The sequence below is a fragment of the Podarcis liolepis genome (assembly GCF_965112155.1).
Source record: "Podarcis liolepis genome assembly, chromosome: 6".
Lineage (NCBI taxonomy): Eukaryota > Metazoa > Chordata > Lepidosauria > Squamata > Lacertidae > Podarcis > Podarcis liolepis.
In genome coordinates this window covers 87,005,939-87,028,276 of record NC_139559.1, presented here as the reverse complement: position 1 = coordinate 87,028,276, position 22,338 = coordinate 87,005,939, and the positions used below count along the sequence as shown (strand labels likewise).

Genomic DNA, 22,338 nt, shown 5'->3' with positions numbered 1-22,338 from the left:
TAGAATTCAGTTACCAACCAATCGAGTTTAAACACATAGTAATGCATTCAAGCATTTACAATTTCAGTGAATTAAATTGCTATACTTGTCTTGCTTCCAGTGTCCCAGCTACTAGAGAACTTGGGAAATGTGATGGATAATGGATGTTCAATAGCGTAGGAGACAGAATGCACACTTGTGGGATCCCACACCCAAAAGGCCATGGACCCAAGCAATGATTTCTTAGTGACCCTACAGGTAGGAACACAACCACTGTAATACTGAACCTCCACTGACCACCTTCTGGTAGCTCCAGAAGAATCCTGGGGTCAGTGGTGTCAAAAGCCACTGAGAGGTAATAATGAAGCAATAGGGTTGCACTCCACCCCTCCCATTAGGGGTCATCAATTGGGGCAAACAAAGCTGTTTTGGTGCCAAAACTGGGCTAGAAACCAGACTGCAGTGGTTCTATCTAGATGGTCTTCTTCCTGCCAAACCATGCGGCTGACCTTCTCGATCACCTTGCCCTGGAAGGGATAGTAGAGACTGGATGGTAGTTTCCTAAAACTACTGGATGTAGGAAGCACCTCTTCAAGAGGGGCCACACCACTGCCTCTTTCAAGGAGATATGCCTACCTCTCTCAGTCCGTCCCCCTATTGGATTTTGCCAGCTGTGATGGACAGGGATTGAGAGAGCACATAGCTAATCTCGCTGCTGCAGACGTCCTGTCTAGGTCACATCCTTGTACCTGCCCTAGTCTTGCGTAAAGCAGGGAGGTCCACCAAAAAGTGTGTGTGTGCGTGCGCACGCGCAAAGCCAGAGGAGGCCTCCTGCTGCCATTTCCCTATCTGTGCTTCAAGCACTATATATATATATATATATATATGTACCATATTTTTCGCTCTATAGGACGCACTTTTCCCCCTCCAAAAATGAAGGGTAAATGTGTGTGCGTCCTATTGAGCGAATGCAGGCTCCTTGGCTTCAGTGATAGCAACGTGAAGCCTCCAAAGTGCAGAGGGAGTGCTCCCTCCGTGCTCCGGAGGCTTCGCGTTGCTTTTGCTGAAGCCTGGAGAGTGAGAGGGGTCGGTGCAACCCGAAGCCTTTGGAGCACAGTGCGAGTTCCTGCTGCGCTCCAAGGCCCTGAAGCCTTTGGAGCGCAGCGGGAACTTGCGCTGCGCTCCAAAGGCTTTGGGTTCCTTTCGCTGAAGCCAGGAGAGCAAGACTCTCCTGGCTTCAGCAGAGAGGGAGATTTGCGAAGCGCCCCTTCAGCGAAGCGGGAGGAGAAATGGAAGGGGCTCCGTTTCTCCTGCCGCTTCGCTGAAGGGGCGCTGAGCAGAGAGGGGAGATTTTTTTTCTCTTGTTCTCCCCCTCTAAAACAAGGTGCGTCCTATGGTCGGGTGCGTGCTATAGAGCGAAAAATCGGTATGTATATGTATATATATAATTTTTATTAATTTTTCTAATTTACCTTCCAAAATGTTCATTTAAACAACCTTAAATCAATGACTTCCTTCTTCTCTTTCCATGGTTCATTTTGCATACTATACATCCCTGCATATTTTACATGAACAAAACTATTCAGTAATCCATCGTTACATCCATCAAAACTTGTTTACATTGTTGAATTTATCTTAATGCTACCAGCATTTTTAAATGAACACAATTTTCACCCATATATTCAGTAAACATTTTCCAGTCTTCTTTAAACGTACACTCTTCTTGTTCTCTTATTCTATATGTTAAATCTGTAAGCTGCACATATTCCATCAGTCTAAGTTGCCATTCTTCTTTGATTGGGAACTCACTCGTTTTCCATTTTTGGGCTAACGAAACACGGTCCGCATACATAAATAGTCTTTTTTGACACCTGGGAATTTCCCTCTGAATTATCCCCAACAAAATGGACTCTGGGTTTTTTTTTGGGGGGGGGGGGAAAGGTACTTTTAAACATTTTTTTCAGTTCATTATAAATCATTTCCCAATACTCTTTTACCCTTTTACAAGTCCACCACATATGGTAAAATGTACCATCAACCTCATTACATCTCCAGCACTTATCTGATTTGGACTTATACATTTTAGCAAGTCTGCTCGCGGGTTTCCCTGTAGGTTAAACCACAGAGCCTAGGACTTGCCGATCAGAAGGTCAGTGGTTCGAATCCCCGTGACGGGGTGAGCTCCCGTTGCTCGGTCCCTGCTCCTGACAACCTAGCAGTTCGAAAGCACATTAAAGTGCAAGTAGATAAATAGGTACCCCTCCAGCGGGAAGGTAAACGGCGTTTCTGTGCGCTGCTCTGGTTCGCCAGAAGCGGCTTAGTCATGCTGGCCACATGACCCGGAAGCTGTACGCTGGCTCCCTCGGCCAATAAGGTGAGATGAGTGCCGCAACCCCAGAGTTGGTCACGACTGGACCTAATGGTCAGGGGTCCCTTTACCATTACAGTCATACCTTGGGTTCCGACTCTTCGTGACCCCATGGACCAGAGCATGCCAGGCACTCCTGTTTTCCACTGCCTCCCGCAGCTTGGTCAAACTCATGCTGGTAGCTTCGAGAACACTACCCAACCATCTCGTCCTCTGTCATCCCCTTCTCCTTGTGCCCTCCATCTTTCCCAACATCAGGGTCTTTTCCAGGGAATCTTCTCTTCTCATGAGGTGGCCAAAGTATTGGAGTCTCAGCTTCAGGATCTGTCCTTCCAGTGAGCACTCAGGGCTGAGTTCCTTCGGAATGGAGAGGTTTGATCTTCTTGCAGTCCATGGGACTCTCAAGAGTCTCCTCCAGCACCATAATTCAAAAGCATCAATTCTTCGGCAGCAAACCCTAACCCTCTTTATGGTCCAGCTCTCACTTCCATACATCACTACTGGGAAAACCATAGCTTTAACTATACTGTGCAGACTATATATATATATATGTTGTGTGTGTGTGTGTGTGTGTGTGTGTGTGTGTGTGTGTTATTTAACTATATTGTGTAGACACACACACACACACACACACACACACACACACACTATACATCTATATCTATACACCATCTTGGACAAAAAAGGGGGGCTTACTACTCCTATTTGTAGCTGATTTTTTGTCCATCTTACCATTTGCTCTTTCTCTAACGAAGATTGCCAGTGGCAAGAGAATTCACAGAAATCCCTTCTTAATTGGAAACAGCAAGCTTGTGTATTTTTCAGTTGTCTATTTTTGATTCTTGTAAAATTAAAGTTAAATAGCTGCAACACAGCAGTTTCCAAATTCCCACAGCCCCGTCCATTAAAGAGGAAATAGATCCCAGATTATTGAGGGGGTGGGGGGTGGGGTTTAATTATTAATACACTAGAACTTAGCATTAGAACAAAGCACCAGCGGCTTTATGGGATACATCTGGCGACGGCTGTTGTCTGTCTCTACAACTAGGTTCTCACAAACCCTTTCCCCCAAACTGATTTGTGGGGACTGTTTTTTACTGGGGGAAACGGGGTCTTTTGTGAACAGTCGGAACAAGAGAGAAGCAGTTTTGGTGAATGCTGGCAGCGATCTGAAAGGCAAGGCAGTTGCCCTCCTGAGGGTCCTTCCATGCCAGGGGTCAGCAAACTTACCGCACCTCGGGCCGGTGTCTCCTGCGCCGAATGCGTGGTAGGCCGGAGGGCGGGGGAGCGCATGCCCATATGCGTACGCACACACTATTTCCGACGCACTTCCGGGTCGGAGGAGCACCAGAAATAGCTGGTGCGCATGTGCATGGGCCTCCTCCGACCCGGATGTGCAGCGGAAATAATGCCTAAAGGTAAAGGACCCCTGACCATTAGGTCCAGTCGTGGCCTACTCTGGGGTTGCGGTGCTCATCTCGCTTTATTAGCCGAGGGAGCCAGCGTATAGCTTCCAGGTCATGTGGCCAGCATGACTAAGCCGCTTTTGGTGAAACAGAGCAGCGCACGGAAATGCCATTTACCTTCCTGCTGGAGTGGTACCTATTTATCTATTTGCACTTTGACGTACTTTCGAACTGCTAGGTGGGCTGGAGCAGGGACCGAGCAACGGGAGCTCACCCTGTTGCGTGGATTCGAACTGCTGACCTTCTCATCGGCAAGTCCTAGGCTCTGTGGTTTAACCCACAAAGCCACCCGCGTCCCTAATAAGAATGCTTGCGCATGCGCACAAGCTATTTTCGGTGCTCCTCCAACCTGGAAGCGGGAAGCTGCGCAGCACAGTGCCGGTAAGAGCGGGCAGTGGCAACGGGTGGCGGGGGTCGCCGTAGGCCGGATAAACGAGTCCCTCGGGCCTTATCCGGCCCGCGGGCTTTAGTTTGGGGACCCCTGCTCTATGCCAATTGTTTCGAGATGGAATTCCCACTCTTTGCCCTGTGAAAAGTGATTGAAAGCTGGCATGACAGTGGGTCGGGAAATGGCTCTGCTAAAGTGTGGGAAATTAGGTGGTTTATGGCGGGAGAACACCGAGTGGCAGTGCTACAAACCCCCATTGAGGGGACCCGGTGTCATGTGACCTGTCCTGCCAGAGGCGGAGCTAGCTACTCTGACACCCGGATTGGCACACATGCTGTGCACTCAGGGGCGGGGCTAGCTGCCCATGGGGGCGGGGCAAGCATCTCATGGGGGCACCGCCCATGTCAAGCGTTGAGCGTCCCAGGGGGGTGCTGCTTTGCGGCAAGCATCCCGGGGGTGGTGCAGTGATGTCACCCCCCCAGGGATGACATCCGGGGCGGTCTGCCCCCATCGCACCCCCCTTCTCCGCCAGTGTATCCCATCCCCACCTGGCAGACCAGCGCTGGTCCGGTGGCGGCAGGGGGGCACAGAGGGGCTTCAGTATCACCAATTAAATGATGTTTTCAAGGTTGACAAAAAGAAGGGTTTTGATACAATGCGATCGAGGTTTGAAATAGATCTGCTGGAAAATAATGTGAAAGTGTTATCAAAGATGTACAAAATTACTTTTAGAATGGCATACAAAAGACAAAGAAGTTAAGACACTGGGCTAGAGATTTTGCGTATAATATCCAACTTTCGTCTTGGGAAAAGTTATGGAAAGAAGAAATAAAATTTACTGCATGCTGTTTGTTGAAAGAAAATTATATGAAAATGATGTATTGTTGGTATCTACGTAACATCGAGCAAAATTGCTAAAGTGTACAAAACAAACTATAAAATGTGTTGGAAATGTAAAGAGAAAGAGGGCACTTTCTACCATATGTGGTGGACATGCACATTGCTAAAGGCTTTCTGGGAAATGATATATAATGAGTTAAATAAAATATTTAAAAAATACATTTGTCAAAAAACCAGAAGCCTTTTTACTAGGTATAACAGGTGAAGAACTTTCCAAGAGAATATAAAAAACTTTTTAATGTATGCAACGACGGTAGCGAGAATGCTACTTGCCCAGAGATAGAAAGAGGGAGAAGTACCAACAAAAGAAGAATGGCAGGTGAAACTGATGGAGTATGAGGAGATGGAGAAACTGATGGGGAAGATCCGAAGTAAAGACACTTGTAATGTGATTTTTTTTAATGGTAATTATGGTTATATAATAGATAGAGAAGGGTAAAAGATGCAGTAAATTTAATCTTAAAGATGGAACCATGGAGGGAGGGAAGGAGGTCTAAGGGTTCGAAAGAACTCTGTATTTTAATGTTTGAATTTTTTAAAAAATAAAATATTGTGTGTGTGTGTGTGTGTGTGTGTGTGTGTGTGTGTGTGTGTATATAAAACAATTCACCCACAGGAAAAAAAGAAAGAAAGATAGCGCTTGTTTTCCATTTTGGGGCTAACGAGGGCAAACTTTTCAGATTCCAATGTGGGTGTGGTAAAATGAGTTTGGTGTTCGGGAAAAGATTCTTAGCAAGATTTAGAGGCTCACTCTTGGATGTACTCAACTTTACATTGGGAAAAGGGCAAGTTTTTCTGCATCGTGGAAAGAGGAATGCCCTTTGCAAAATGCATGTACCTGTTGTCATTATTGTTGATTTGTTCATATTCTGTTTTTATTAGAAATATTCAAAGTGCGTTAAAGAAAGACACAACATGCTTTGTACTTCAGCTTGGAATCTAGACCCTGTTAAGTGATTGGCAGTCTCTCTGCCTTATAAGAATTTATGCTCTAATTGATAACTGCACATATTTTCAGAGGCAGAGCCAAGCAACGAATAAGCTTGCTCAAATACTAAATTATTCTGTACAACCCACCTCCTCTTGCAGCAGATGGGATTACACTGCAGCCAAGAGAGCCTGCTCTTTATTTCATAGCGCAGCTAGATTTTATCAGTCCTTTATCTCCCTCTCTCTCTCCAGATTTGATCCAGGCAGAAAGGCAAGCCACGTGGCAATAATTGTGCTAAGAAAACAAACTAACCTCTGAAGAGAGGAAGAGAAAAGGCAGCTGAGAGGCAATTTACACTGCAGAAGCAAATATACAAATATAAAGGGAGAGTCAAAGCAGATTATGTCACAGCTGAGGCATAATCTTCAATATGTAGGTAGGCCAAAAACTTTTGCCCCCAGGGTTGGGTGCATAAACACAATTTGTGATTCGAGGACGCGCTTGAGGATTGTGCTGGTCCCGAGGGTAAACCGTGTGGCGAGGTCCGAGTCCAGTCCGAGGTCGAGGGTGCGGTATGGAGGCTGTCCGTCAAAGCTGAAGTGGGGTCCAAGGCAGGGAGTCGGGCAAGGTCAGGAACTCTGGCAGAAGAGCAGGACAGGGTGCCGGCAGGAACAGGTTACCAACAATGTTGCTCCTGCAACCTGGGACTGGCCTGGCTGGCTTTTTTCTGCTCCGAGGCATAGGGCGGCCCTGGTCGACAGGTGACTCGCCTCTCCTGGCCTGGAGGCAAGTGCTCCTCCTGTGGGAACTTAGTTCCCTCCGCCTCTCTGCCCTGAGCCTCTGTAGCTCCGGAGAGGCTGGAGGGTTACTGGACCCAGAGGCAACCTCAGCTTCCCCTGACGGGGCTGAGAGTGGAGCACCTGCAGGCAATGGGTCCTCCATCACCTCCGGAGCCAGAGCAGATTCAGCTGGTGTCTGCTCCTGAGGATCCAGCACAGGTGAGGACCCTTCAGGCTCAAGCCCCAGCCCCGGCTCAGCTGGTTCTGGAGGCGGGGACTCCTGTGCAGGCTGAGATTCCTCCGGTTCAGCCTCCGAGTCCGAATCCCAGGTCATCACAGGATAAGAAAGACACATGGACACAGTACAATAGGTTAATGGGCTAATAAAGGCCACGACTTTATTGATTACAACATGTGAGAGGTATTGGCTTAGGCATTGGATAAAACAACAGAGCATGACTCCACCCCCTCAGGAAGTGAGTCTAACAAGGGTTAACCACCAGTAGGAGGAGCCTGTTGATGCAAATACAACTGTAAGCTCCCCCTGATGTCACCGGGGAGTCGTGCCATGGCCCTAGCCACCAGCAAGGGCGTCGGACAGGATCCACGACCGCCAGATTCCTTTAACGGAATACCCATAAAGTGGAGGGGTAGGCGATGGCCACACCCTGCCCTCCAATACACAAACATATTCCAATGCCTAACTGCCAATACCTAAAAAGTTGTGATGATTTGCTACGAGGTAGGCAAAAAAACCGGGACGCGGGTGGCGCTGTGCGTTAAACCACAGAGCCTAGGACTTGCTGATCAGAAGGTCAGCGGTTCAAATCCATGCGACAGGGTGAGCTCCCGTTGCTCGGTCCCTGCTCCCGCCAACCTAGCAGTTCGAAAGCACGTCAAAGTGCAAGTAGATAAATAGACACCGCTCCAACGGGAAGGCATACGGCGTTTCTGTGCGCTGCTCTGGTTCGCCAGAAGCGGTTTAGTCATGCTGGCCACATGACCCGGAAGCTGTATGCCGGCTCCCTCGGCCAATAAAGCGAGATGAGCACCGCAACCCCAGAGTCGGTCACGACTGGACCTAATGGTCAGGGGTCCCTTTACCTTTTACTTTTAGGCACAAAACCAAGTGGCTGGTGCCAATTTGCCAGTTGGATAAAAATTCCTACCAGGCCCCTTGGACAACCAAGGCGACCAACCACTGGTCCATAGCAAGGTCAAGAACAAAGCAATGAATTAAAGGGAGGGTAGGTGGGTGATCCGATGGAACCCAGCAACGCAATGAGAGGGAAGCGCTGCCGCGGCCACATTTGAGCAGCTAAACCCCGCCCCCGAGCCTCTGCCTGATTGGCTGCCTGCCAGGGGGCGTGGCACAGCAGCCAGGACAACTGAGCAGGGGCCGAAATGCCCCCTGCCAATGCGGGAAACGGCTCCCGCTCACAACTCCTTCCCCCTGGAAGGAGGAGAGGCTTCAGTGGACCCAAATTCTGAAGTGAACCTAAATTCAGTAACCTTGCATAAATTAGTGACTTCATCAAAGTTCACAATTCCTTTGTTGGGAATGCAAAACCTCGAATCATAGAACTCTAGAGTTGGAAGAATCCTTGAGGGCCACCTATCTTAACACCTCGCAAGGTAAGAATCTCAGCAGAGCTATTCTCTTGTGCTACTCAGCTGTATATTAAACAGAGTGTCATTTCCCAGAGAGGGGAATTTAGCTCAGAATGCTGAATAAGACTGTGAACATGCATAGTGAGCGTTCAGCAGAACAAGCGCCTGAAGCCATGTGCAAAAGTTGCTTAACGTTAAACTATTGGCTTGGAGTCTGCTTCCAGATACCATATTTTTCGCTCCATAGGGCGCACCGGACCATAGGGCGCACCTAGTTTTTAGGGGGGGGGGAAATAAAGAAAAATAATTATTCCCCCCCCGCCACTGGGTTGGGGCGGGGGAAGCCCGAGCTTCCCCCGACCCCAGCCCCCAAAACAGGCTGCTATCCACAAGCCTTTGGAGCCCGGCGGGAACTCCCGCCGCACTCTGAACGCTTGCAGATAGCTGCCTGAAGCCTGGAGAGCGAGAGGGGTCGGTGCGCACTGACCCCTCTCGCTCTCCAGGCTTCAGCGAAAGCCTGCATTCGCTCCATAGGACGCACACACATTTCCCCTTCATTTTTGGAGGGGAAAAAGTGTGTCCTATAGAGTGAAAAATACAGTAAGTGGGATCCTAGTGCAAGCCAGTCACTGCTCTTCCACTCTAAGCAATAAGGTGAATGAAATGATTGAATTTCCACCCCATTGGAAGTATTTCACTTTTTCTATATATGTGCCTCCAAGTAAGTTCTGTCTGTACTGGTTCTTCTTCTTCTTTGGCGATCCCTTGTAGCCGAGTAAGATTGTCTTCCATAGGCGCCGACTCCATGGGGCTTGAGGGGGCTCGAGCCCCCTCAAAAATTCGTTTGGGGGGCTCCACCCCCCAATAATCTCCGGCGCCCCTCCAGCAGAGCGCCATCGCCGCCCCTCCCCCAGCCCAAAATGCACAGGGTCGGGCTGCATGCCTCCTGCCCTCCCTCCCGAGCAAAAGCTCCACCCAATTTCCTTCGGAGCTGATTAATAGGCGCAGCACGCTCTCCCCTATTCGCTCACGAGGAGGCGGCGCCACTTTATTTGCATATTCATGAGCTTATTTATTATTCATGAGCTTTCCCGGCCCCCCCCCCAATATTTTTTATAAGTCCGCGTCCCTGTTGTCTTCTATGAACATGCTTTTAACAGTGAGTCCGTAAGTGACTGTGGAGGCCAATTCTGGATCCACACGTCCTTCCACAGTGGGGACATAAGTTTCCAGACAGGAGTTGATCACGGTGAGGGTTTGCCAAGCATGCCTTCCTCTTAGCACATTCCTCCCTTGCGTCCTGAGTTTGAGAGTCTTCAAAGCCCATGACACCTTTGGTAAAGGCCGTTCTCCAATTGGAGTGCTCTCAGGCCAGTGTTTCCCAGTTGTTGGTGTTTATACTTTTTTCTTTCTTTCTTTTTGCCTTCAGAAAGTCTTTAAACCTCTTTTGTTGACCACCAGCATTACGCTTTCCATTTTTAAGTTGGGAATAGAGTAGTTGCTTTGGAAGACGATAATCAGGCATCCGAACAACGTGACCAGTCCAACGAAGAATCATTGCTTTGACACTGGTGATCTTTGCTTCTTCCAGTAGACTGGCATTAGTTCGCCTTTCTTCCCAAGTAATGTGTAAAAAAATTTAAAGACACAGTTGATGGCATCTTTCGAGGAGTTGGAGATGGCGTTTATAAGTGGTCCACCTTTCACAAGCATACAGTAAGGTTGGTAGTAGAATAGCTTTGTAAACAAGCATTTTGGTTTCCCTGCGAATGTACCATTCCGCAAACACTCTGCACTTCAATCGGGAGACAGCTGCACTCACAGAGCTCAGGCGATGCTGGATTTTGGCATCAGTATTGAAAAATAACTGCCCAGGTAGAAGTGACCAACATTTACCAGTGTTACACCATTGAGTTGGATTTGTGGCACTGCAGGGGGTTTGTTTTGTGCTTGTTGGTGCAGCACTTTGGTTTTTTGGATGTTGAGTGATAGACTAAGCTTTCCATAAGCTTCTGCAAAGATATTTAGGATGGTTTGGAGGTCATCCTCTGAGTGTGCACACACTACGTTGTCATCAGCATACTGAAGCTCTAAGATGGAAGTTATGGTAACCTCACTCTTTGCTTTCAGCCTGCTCAGATTAAAGAGCTTTTCAACTGTTCGATATATGATATCTGTTCCGGAGGGGAGTTTCCCTTCGACAAAGTGTAGGATCATGGCAATGAAAATAATGAATAGAGTTGGGGCGATAATGCAACCTTGTTTAACACCTGATCCCACAGTGAGAGCCATTGTTACTTGCAATTGTTGCTGTCATATTATCATGGAGGAGCCGAAAGATGTTCACAGATTTATCTGGGCAGCCAATTTTCCGGACAGTCCACAGGGCATTACTTACCTACAGACACACAGGACTCAGCTACATTAGTAAAAAAAGAGTGATTTGAATGTGTTATAAACATGCAACAGCAGGTGGCACCAGAAAGATCAAAACCTTTCTATAGAGTTTTTACATAGGGTTTTTTTCTTTTGTTATAACGATTTTATTTCTGACTTGTTTATAGCAGTTTTTTCCTGTGCGTAGATCCACCCACACATATAATTTTATTGTAATGAAGGATTTGTATTTTCCCCCTTTTAATATATGCATATACATAGACAAGGGACATGGGTGGCGCTGTGGGTGAAACCACAGAGCCTAGGACTTGCTGATCAGAAGGTCGGTGGTTCGAATCCCCGTGATGGGGTGAGCTCCCATTGCTCGGTCCCAGCTTCTGCCAACCTAGCAGTTCAAAAGCATGTCAAAGTGCAAGTAGATAAATAGGTACCACTCCGGCGGGAAGGTAAACGGCATTTCCGTGCGCTGCCCTGATTTGCCAGAAGCTGCTTAGTCATGCTGGCACATGACCCGGAAGCTGTATGTCAGCTCCCTCAGCCAGTAAAGTGAGATGAACGCCGCAACCCAAGAGTCGGCCAGGACTGGACCTAACGGTCAGGGGTCCCTTTACCTTTTTATACATAGATAAGAGATACGTATAAAAGATTACATAGCAATCGTTGCAATAAAAACATCACAGCACCAGCCCTAACAGAGAAGAAAGTTCCAAGGGGCTTATTGTGGCAAGCTGCTGATTCCATAGGTTCACTCTCTCTTTACTTAAGAACAACCATAAAACAGGAAGAAATATATTCAGGGCCGTCTTTAGCATATGCGCCACCAGGGTACAAAGACCTGCCCAGCGCTAACAAATTTAGTTTAGTTACCCCCAAATTTTTTTTGGGGGGGGGTGAACTCAAGGTTGTTGAGCTTTTTTGGGGGAGGAGAATGCCTCACCTATAACAAATAACTGCTTTTGTTTCCTGACTCGTCAGGAATATTTGACAGAGGAACGGAGAGAGCCCGCCTCCTCCATCTCTCCGTTCCTCCGTCCAATATTCCTTCCGCTCCATTTCTTTTCACTGCCGCCGATTGAGAGGGACCGGTATACAGTAGGTACCCCCCAGAATACATTTGGCACCCTGTAGAATTCAGCGCCCGGGGGGGGGGGGCTCTCACCCCTGGCTAAAGACGGCCCTGATTAAATCACAAGATAATAAAATAATCATAACCACAATAATAGAAAGCTTAAGAAGAACGAATGGCGTAAAATATACTGTATTCCATCGTGCAATACAAGGTGCATATTTTTACCAAATCTTCATGAATGTTACTAAATAAACTCATATTTAGTGGGAATGTGCCAGTCGTGAGATTGTTCAGTCATATTAGTGGGGTGGGAGAGCTGAAAAAAAAATCACGTCTGGCAACCAATGTGCAATTTTGGTTTCAGATAGCACATGGGTAGACATGTCTAAAAAGCCTGGGACACAAATTTTCATGGCCCTCTATCGGCTATGATGGCTCATTTGCCAGAAGTAATGTATTTTGCATTAACTTTCCAAGTGTATACTCAATTCTGACAAAATTAAGACTCCTAGAGCAAAATATACATCAGGATTGCCCTACCCCCTGTGGGAATGTTCAGGGAGGCAGGAGAGGATGGATTGTTTATTAATATCCTTCCTAACTTGTGCTAGCAAGTTCCATAACTTAGCAGAGTTTTACATTCCCCTTTTAAAAACGCAGCTGAAAGCTGGTTGCAGACTTGTTTAAGCCCTTTACTATTAGATTCCTGGTAAGTCCCCTTATATCCCTCTTAAAAGAATGAACACGCCACAATCTTGTTTAAAGTATATAAACGAAGTTTACTCACATCATCAGTTCACAGTTGGATCCCTGAAGGCAGACTTAGTTACAAAATATATACATCTGGGTCTATACCATATGGAGATAATCCCTTTGTCCTCTTTTGGCTGGAAGCATCTCTAGCTAAAAAGCTGCTGGTCCAACGATGGAGGAAGTCAAAGAGAGAGGGAGGAGGGCTGCGTACCTTGTGCTTTTGTTACATGCACAAGTAAGGTCACGCCCACCTCTAGTCACATGCAAAAGGAAGTATGTCCCAGCCCAGGAGGAAACAGGAAGTTCTGACTGGCTGGACCAAGTATCCCCTTGCATGTCCACTCTAGGAAAACAAGGAATGTTGTACTTGACTGCTATCTATGTATCACATCCCCCTCACCCCAAATCAAAGAACCATAGAATCATATGACTTATAGAGTTTTGCTGGATGGCAGTTGTGCAAGGATGCACGTGCTTTATTTTAAAAAGAAAAGAAAGATGAATTATACCTTTTGCAGAAAAGTGTTGTGCTTGGTAGTGTCAAGAGGAGTTTGGACTGGACAGTTAGGAAAGGAAGAGTGCTGTTAATTGTGCTCTCTCTATTTTTTGTGCCTGAATGACATACTGTACAGAGATTATATGCACCCATTCAGTTTTTAAGGTATGAACTCCAATTCCAAATTTGCTGGATTCGATCCAAATAAAATATTATCACTGTTGCCTGATTACACAAAGTTCCTTTCCTCCTTTTCAAGAAGTGAATTGTGCCAGTGAACTACGCCAGGAAGCATTACTATTCTGCCTGGTGTTTATCTTATTCCAGAGCATCTTCAAAACTCCCTTTGAAACAGATATTATGAAATGCTCTTTAAAAGCATGCCTGTAGCTTGCTTGCAAAGAATTGATTGCAGCGTTCCCTGTAGTTAATTAACAGCTCGGCTCAATGATGACAAGCTCTTGATTATGTCGTGTGCTACAACGGGCATGCTTCGTGCTGATATAATGAATGTTGTAAAACAGTTTCCATTATAACCGCCATTTTCACAAGCCCATAACGTTTTGAAACATTTGCTTTGCATGCTTGGCCCCTGCCCAATGTTCATCGGGGGGAGGGGGGAGTTTGACCCCTTTCGCCCCCTTTTGATTTATGAGAAAGTAAAAGGGACAAAAAGAAACACTTTTGCATAATGATATCATAAAACCTCAAGTGCTCTGAGTGTAACAGGAACATTTCCTGCCTCTTGCAGCTTGGAACATGACACAGCTGCAGTCCTTTTGGGAAAGGTTTCGTAGTTCGACTCCATTATTCTGAGGCAAGGGTGGGCAATCTGTTTCTGTTGAGGGAAACCTCTTTCTCTTGGAAGTCATCGCTTGAGGGCCACATAGGGCAGGAATCCAACGTGATTTGGATCCTTCCCTTCCCTTCCACATTGTAGTCCTTTGGAACCATGAGCTGGTCTGGATTCAATGCGAGAGTCAGTACGGTTTAGGTAGCCCTTATAGGACACAGGTAACAGGCAGAGGCAGATTTAGGGGAGTGAAACTGCTCTGGTCCCAAAAATTATATGAAAATGATGTATAGACGGTATATAACATCGGCACAGATAGCAAAAATATATAAAACCGGCTCTAACATTTGTTGGAAATGTAAAGAAAAAGAAGGGACTTTTTATCATATGTTGTGGGAATGTAAAGAAATTTTTGGGAAATGATATATAATGAATTGAAGAAAATGTCTAAAATGACATTTGTAAAAAAAAGAAGAAGCATTTTTGTTAGGGATTGTAGGACCTGCCAAGGAAAATAAGGAACTTATTTATGTATGCTACAACGGCAGCAAGAGTCTTGATAGCACAAGGATGGAAGAAACCCCGAGAAAAGAACAGTGGCAAGAGAAATCGATGAACTGGCTAAATTGACATACAAACTACGAGACAAGGACAACAGTGATTTCAAGGAGGAATGGGAACTTCATACAAATGATTTAAAAACACAACAAAATGAACTGGACTCCTTGGCAGGTTTTGAATAAACATACACAAATGTATTGTTGATAACATGATGGACAGATATGTAAGGATATATACAATTTTATAATATGCAGAGAAAATATGTGCAGTGAACTCAGGGAGAGGAGCTGAGGGAAGTCCTTGGTGGGGAGGAGGGTGTGGGGGGAATAAAAAAGGGGGGAAATTATGTAGGTGATTATATGGTTTGATAATTTGTTATGTGGAAATTGAGCAAAAAAAATTATATTTTTTATAAAAAAGAAACTGCTCTGGCCCCATGGATGCCGAGCCTCGGGGGCACCTCAGGGGATGTTAGATTTAGAATGGAGCACGATAAATGGGGGGGGCACAGATTTTTCACGCTGTACAGGGGCCGCTGAAATTTAAGACCCCCAGGCATGGGCGTAGCCAGGATTTTTGTTAGGGGGGTCAAGCCTTTGGTTAGGGGGACCAAAACCTCAGTTAGCTATGTGTTTTTATTGATTTTTATTGATGGGGGGGCAGCTGGCCCTCCCTGCCCCCCCCGGCTACGCCCATGCCCCCAGGTCTGCCACTGTACAGGGGAAGTGTGCAAATGCTTTTCTCATAGAATCATAGAATCATAGAGTTGGAAGAGACCACAAGGGCCATCGAGTCCAACTCCCTGCCAAGCAGGAAGCACCATCAGAGCACTCCTGACATATGGTTGTCAAGCCTCTGCTTAAAGACCTCCAAAGTAGGAGACTCCACCACACTCCTTGGCAACAAATTCCACTGCCCAACAGCTCTTACTGTCAGGAAGTTCTTCCTAATGTTTAGGTGGAATCTTCTTTCTTGTAGTTTGGATCCATTGCTCCGTGTCCGCTTCTCTGGAGCAGCAGAAAACAACCTTTCTCCCTCCTCTATGTGACATCCTTTTATATATTTGAACATGGCTATCATATCACCCCTTAACCTCCTCTTCTCCAGGCTAAACATACCCAGCTCCCTTAGCCGTTCCTCATAAGGCATCGTTTCCAGGCCTTTGACCATTTTGGTTGCCCTCCTCTGGACACGTTCCAGTTTGTCAGTGTCCTTCTTGAACTGTGGTGCCCAGAACTGGACACAGTACTCCAGGTGAGGTCTGAGCAGAGCAGAATACAGTGGCACTATTACTTCCCTTGATCTAGATGCTATACTCCTATTGATGCAGCCCAGAATTGCATTGGCTTTTTTAGCTGCCGCGTCACACTGTTGGCTCATGTCAAGTTTGTGGTCAACCAAGACTCCTAGATCCTTTTCACATGTACTGCTCTCAAGCCAGGTGTCACCCATCTTGTATTTGTGCCTCTCATTTTTTTTGCCCAAGTGCATTTTTTTCCCCTGCCCAATCATTTTGTGAAAAACAAGCCCATTGCCACCTTTCAGTGTTGTTAGCTAGTGAATGAAGTCACAAGCATGACTGACATTTGGTGGAGTAGCATAAGCCATAGGAATAAAAACGGGAGAGGCACTCACATTGTGTGGAGAAAGGACTTGTTGGTTCGCATTGAATCTTCCTCTTTTAGTCTTCCCTGGTGGAAAAGTGGTTGCTGCCTACAGAAAACAATTTAGAAATCCCAGAGCTTGCTTTCTTTATTATTATTTTTTAAAAATTATATGCTTTATTATGCTTAAACACCAACAAAAAACCCCATGCATTTATGGTAAGTCATTTGTTACAAAATATATGAAGTTAAAAAACAAACAAACTCATATGTTCTGACAATAAATCTAACTTCCTGCCATCTCCATACGTCATTTAATATTTGCTAACTTATTGCATAAACCTATCCATTCATTTTATAACAAAGTATTATTTCTCCTGTGTCCTTGTTTCCTACTTAGTACAGCCACAGAAGTTATTTGAAGGCAGTGACCGAGTTCATGCTACAACAATTGTTCTTAAGATATGTTTTGAAAATTTCCCATTTTGCAGTAAATACTTGTTTTGAATTATCTTTCATTTTTTTGGTTAATCTGGCTAGCTCTGCACATTCAACTAATTTTTGTAACCATTCTGACCTGGAAGGGATTTTATCACACTCAGAGCTTTCATGTACAGTTTCATCCTATGAGAGCTCTCTTGTAATGCCATTTTCTAGAGACAATATGCATAAAGTATTTAAGCGCTATCCAGAGGAACAGCCAACTTACTGTGATAATCTATCTTTACAGCATCTGTACTACTGACTCAGACTTTGGGAATGTTGAAATATAGACAACAACAAAAATCAGTTTGAGCCATGCAACTCAAAATGGGTCTACTAGATCCAATTTTGATAAGTAATGAGGACTAAAATAACTTCTGCGCTATCTGGGATTAGGGGCCATGAAGTTTTAGCTTAATTAGTCTCACAGTATTACAGTGGTGCCCCACAAGACGAATGCCTCGCAAGACGAAAAACTCGCTAGACGAAAGGGTTTTGCGGTTTTTGAGCTAATTCGCACGATGAATTTCCCTATGGGCTTGCTTCGCAAGACGAAAACGTATTGCATTTTTTGCAAGTTTGTTTCCTTTTTCTTAACACCGTTAATACAGTTGCGACTTGACTTCGAGGAGCAACTCATAGAACATGGTGTGGTAGCCTTTTTTGAGGTTTTTGGTGATTTTTGAAGCTTTTCCAAAACTTTTCTGACACCGTGCTTCACAAGACGAAAAATTCGCTAGATGAAAAAACTTGCGGAACGAATTAATTTCGTCTTGCGAGGCACCACTGTATTATTATATCTTTATTGATATTATATACTGCCCTATACCTGGTGGTCTCAAGGCAGTTCACAGAACAAGATCAACATAAAAACCACAATATAGATAATCAAAATAAAAACAACCCAGTAACACCCCCCAAAAAACACCCACATTTTAAAAGGGTATAGGATGTCAATCAGATCAACCAAAGGCCTGGTTTAAAAGGAATGTTTTTGCCTGGTGCCTAAAGGTGTATAATGAAAGCGCCAGGCAAACTTCCCTGGGGAGAGCATTTCACAGATGGGGAGCCACTGCAGAGAAGGCCCCGTTCTCGTGTTGCCACCCTCTGGAGCTCTCAAGGAGGAGGCACACGAAGGAGGGCCTCAGAAGATGATCTCAGGGTCCGGGTAGCTTCATATGGAAAGAGGTGGTCCTTGAGGTATTGTAGACCTGTCCCAGAACGAGACAGAACTTTGGTCTGACCGAGCAGACCTCCTCTTAGGTTGAGCTGGTTTGGGAGCATCCCACCTACCTTTTGCGTTGCTTTCACAGGTCCCTTGTGCAGCAGAAGCCTTGGGGAGTGCACAAAAACACTCACCAGTGCAAAGCCTGGAGCAGATGGTGGAATCCGCTCCACCATTTGGCAGATTGGAATGGAACCGACTGGTTCTCCTCAAGCCTACATTTCCTGACTTTCCTTTATCATTCCCCCCAGCCTTTCTCACTCTGCACACATTCCTTGTTATTTGTCTGCCCGCTCCCAACCTGTTCTTTTCGTTTTGTTCCCTCAGCTTTATGGCCATCTTTTAAATTAGTCCTTCAGGTTGCCTCATCTCTTCCCAAGAGACCATTTCGCCACAACCCCCAAATCATATCCCCCCCCCCCCCGCTAACCCATTTCTTGTTCTTTTGGCCTCAGCGCTTTCCCCTTTTTTTACAAAAAACAAAAACAAAACTCATTTCTTCCTTCGTTCAATCTCTTCCTTAATCTTTATTTGGCCAGTGGCTACGGTCCAGGAAGCCCATTTGCACATCGACAGGAGGAGAGTGAGTGTGCACAGCTGGGATCTTTGTCTCTCTTTCAGCACAGTCACTCCCTCCTCACCCTACAGCGCTGTGAACCGTATCTGAACCCCAAAATTTCAGTAGTAACTTGCAAGCTACTGAAATCCCCTCTTCCGCACAGCCCTCCAAGGGCCAGGAGCCCTGTCCTCTTTTGTCTATATATATAAAATTAAATTTTCTGTTTTGCAATTTAAAAGACCGTATTTTTCGCTCTATAACACGCACCCGACCATAACACGCACATAGTTTTTAGAGGAGGAAAATCCGTAGGCATGCCACCCGCAGGCATTCCCTCCATAACACGCACAGACATTTCCCCTTACTTTTTAGGAGGAAAAAAGTGAGTGTTATGGTGCAAAAAATACGGTACTCATTTTACATCCTTAAGATATCCATGGCTTCCCTTCTTCTCTTTCCATGGTTCATTTTACATATCATAAATTGCTGCATATTTTACAAGAACTATACCATTCCGTATTCCATTATTGCATCCATCAAAACTTGTTTACACTGTTGAATTTATCTTAATGCTGCCAGCATTTTCAGCTGTACACAGTTATTTCCCATATAGTCAATAAACGTTTTCCAATCTTCTTTAAACGTATGTTCTTCTTGTTCTCTTATTCTATATGTTACGTCTGCAAGTTGTGCATATTCTGTCAACTGAAGTTGCCATTCTTCTTTAGTTGCGACCTCACTTGTTTTCCATTTTGGGGCTAGCAAAACATGGGTCACAGTAGTAGCATACACCTGGGAATTTCAGTCTGAATAATCCCCAACAGAAAGGACTCTGGGTTTTTTGGGAAAGTACTTTTACACATTTTTTTCAATTCATTATAAATCATTTCCTAATACTCTTTTACCCTTTTACAAGTCCACCACATATGAGGAGGAGTTTGGATTTGATACCCCGCCTTTCACTCCCCTTCAGGAGTTTCAAAGCGGCTAAAAATCTCCTTTCCCTTCCTCCCCCACAACAAACACTCTGTGAGGTGAGTGGGGCTGAGAGACTTCAAGGAAGTGTGACTGGCCCAAGGTCACCCAGCAGCTGCATGTGGAGGAGCGGAGACGCGAACCTGGTTCCCCAGATTACAAGACTACCGCTCTTAACCACTACACCACACTAGCTCCCATATGAAAAAACGTTTCCTCTCTGTCCTCTTCATTTGTCCCGAGGGGAGGGGCTGTAAGCCTGATAGCTTTCAGACTGCTTTTGTGAACCAACCGAACCTACTTGCCAGAGTCTCTCTGTCCCCCCCCCCAAAAAAGGGTGGGAAGGCAAATAATAACCTCCTCCCCACAGTGCTGCTGTGACAGTACTGCTACAAGTTCACTGTCCCTCCACTGCATGAGCCCTAAACAACTTAACACTTCAGGATACGGGGCGACAACACTTTGACAACATTGCAGGATTATCACACAATACTGTACTCTCTTGTCAGTCCCGCTCCCAACAATACAGGTATTAACAACACAGGGCTACTCTGAGGGCTGATGTGACCCACATTTTATTGGCCGGAGTGCTAACACCGCCACTCACACAAAGATGGAGCTGTGGTCTGAACCACTGAGTCTCTTGGGCTTGCTGATCAGTAGGTTGGCGGTTCGAATCCCCGTGACGGGGTGAGCTCCCGTTGCTCGGTCCCAGCTCCTGCCAACCTAGCAGTTCGAAAGCACACCAGTGCAAGTAGATAAATAGGTACCACTGCAGCTGGAAGGTAAAGGCCATTTCTGTGTGCTCTGGTTTCCATCCTGGTGTCCTGTTGTGCCAGAAGCAGTTTAGTCCTGCTGGCCGCATGACCCGGAAAGCTGTCTGTGGACAAATGCCGGCTCCCTTGGCCTGAAAGCGAGATAGCGCCACACCCCATAGCCACCTTTGACTCGACTTAACTGTCCAGGGGTCCTTTACCTTTTTACCGTTATGAGTATAATAATATTTTCCTTCTAGAGTAAATTGTTGTGTTTATTTAAACAGAAGAGGGACCATTTTGCCCCAGCATGCAAAGAAGACATGAGTTTTTATTTTTTAAAAACATGAATCTGTTTTTGTTGCTGCTTTGGATATCGGACACAGCACACTCACAGCTGGGTGAAAGTGGTTTAGTCCTGCTCGCCATATCACCAGGAAAGTTGTCTGTGGACAAACTCCTGCTCCCTCGGCCTGAAAGCAAGATGAGCGCCGCAGCCCCATAGTCACCTTTGACAGGACTTAACCATTCAGGGGTCCGAAACCTGTACATGCATTACAAATTTTGTAGTTCCTTGCATTGGGGAAATGGTTATTTCTTTAATATATGCAATTGTTGCTTAGCACAGACCCTTTGAATCATTTTGCAAAGCTATAAGGTAAAGGTGAAGGGGCCCCTGACCATCAGGTCCAGTCGTGACTGACTCTGGGGTTGCGGCGCTCATCTCGCTTTATTGGCTGAGGGAGCCGGCATACAGCTTCCGGGTCATGTGGCCAGCATGACTAAGCCGCTTCTGGCAAACCAGAGCAGCGCACGGAAATGCCGTTTACCTTCCCACTGGAGCGGTACCTATTTATCTACTTGCACTTTGACGTGCTTTCGAACTGCTAGGTTGGCAGGAGCAGGGACCGAGCAATGGGAGCTCACCCCGTCGGGGGGATTCGAACCGCCGACCTTCTGATCGGTAAGTCCTAGGCTCTGTGGTTTAACTCACAGTGCCACCCGCTTCCCTACAAAACCACAGCGCTAAACAAAAAACACAAAATAAATGAGAACACTTCTGCATATCCTTGAGACTAAACTCTCTGCTTTAGTGGCGTTCCTTTGAGAAGAAAAGCACAGGCATGGCACTGGGCTCTCTTCCTAAGGATCTTTCCCTCTGTGGATTCATTTCCCCCATCACACATTCTCTGCACAAGCTCCTTTTGTTCGCTGCTCTGAGCCAATCTCCATGTTGTAGCAGCTGCCCAGATGTTCCCTATCAAACTCCGAGCCATGCCAGCAAACTTTGGCACACATGAAAGTACACTGAGTAATGGGCCTCCACAAATACCGGTTTCCCCTTCTGATTTCTGCAAGTATTTTAAAATGCTAATGGGTTCCACTCAGCTGCAATCTAAAGGAGGCTGTAGGGCTGGGCTGTGCGAGTGTCCAGCAAATTAACAGTTAAAAGTCTATGAGGCGCCTCGGTGCTGCGCTGCCCTGAGGGTCTCGTCTGGAGTTCTCTAACCTTGAACCGCTGTCACTCGCTTTCCTGCTAATAGCTTTCCAGCAGTGGAGCCAAAATCTGGGCATTTTTGTTTTCCAAAATGAAACTGAGCTCCGCTCACAGAGCAAACTCCATGTTTTTCCCCCTCTGCAGAGGATGCTGTTGACATGGTCTCAGAGCTGCCTGAGTTCCTTCGACATCTTGCGTGCCACCCTTTAAAGGTAAAGGGACCCCTGACCATTAGGTTCAGTCGTGGCCGACTCTGGGGTTGCAGCTCTCATGACCTTTAAAGCCCTAAACGGCCTCGGTCCTGTATACCTGAAGGAGCGTCTCCACCCCCATCGTTCAGCCCGGACACTGAGATCCAGCGCTGAGGGCCTTCTGGTGGTTCCCTCATTGCAAGAAGTGAGGTTACAGGGAACCAGACAGAGGGCCTTCTTGGTGGTGGCACCCGCCCTGTGGAATGCCCTCCCGTCAGATGTGAAGGAAATAAGCAGCTATCTTCTTTTTAAAAGACATCTGAAGGCAGCCCTGTTTAGGGAAGTTTTTAATATTTAATGCTGTATTGTTTTTAACACTTGATTGGAGGCCGCCCAGAGTGGCTGGGGAAACTCAGCCAGATGGGCGGGGTATAAATTAATTAATTTATTATTATTATTATTATTATTATTATTATTATTATTATTATTATTATTATATCTCGCTTTATTGGCCGAGGGAGCCAGCGTACAGCTTCTGGGTCATGTGGCCAGCATGA

The 22,338-nt window shown here is 46.1% G+C and overlaps 2 long non-coding RNA genes across 2 annotated transcripts in view; one reads left to right on the top strand and one right to left on the bottom strand.

Moving 5' to 3' along the window:
* Positions 1-22,338, top strand: part of LOC310708514 — a 76,079-nt gene that overhangs the window by 27,429 nt on the left and 26,312 nt on the right. The window lies entirely within an intron of this gene.
* Positions 16,052-22,338, bottom strand: part of LOC310708522 — a 31,223-nt gene continuing 24,936 nt past the window's right edge. The window contains exon 3 of the long non-coding RNA XR_014527083.1: positions 16,052-16,204. This is a non-coding gene — a long non-coding RNA (uncharacterized lncRNA). The remainder of the gene's footprint in view (positions 16,205-22,338) is intronic.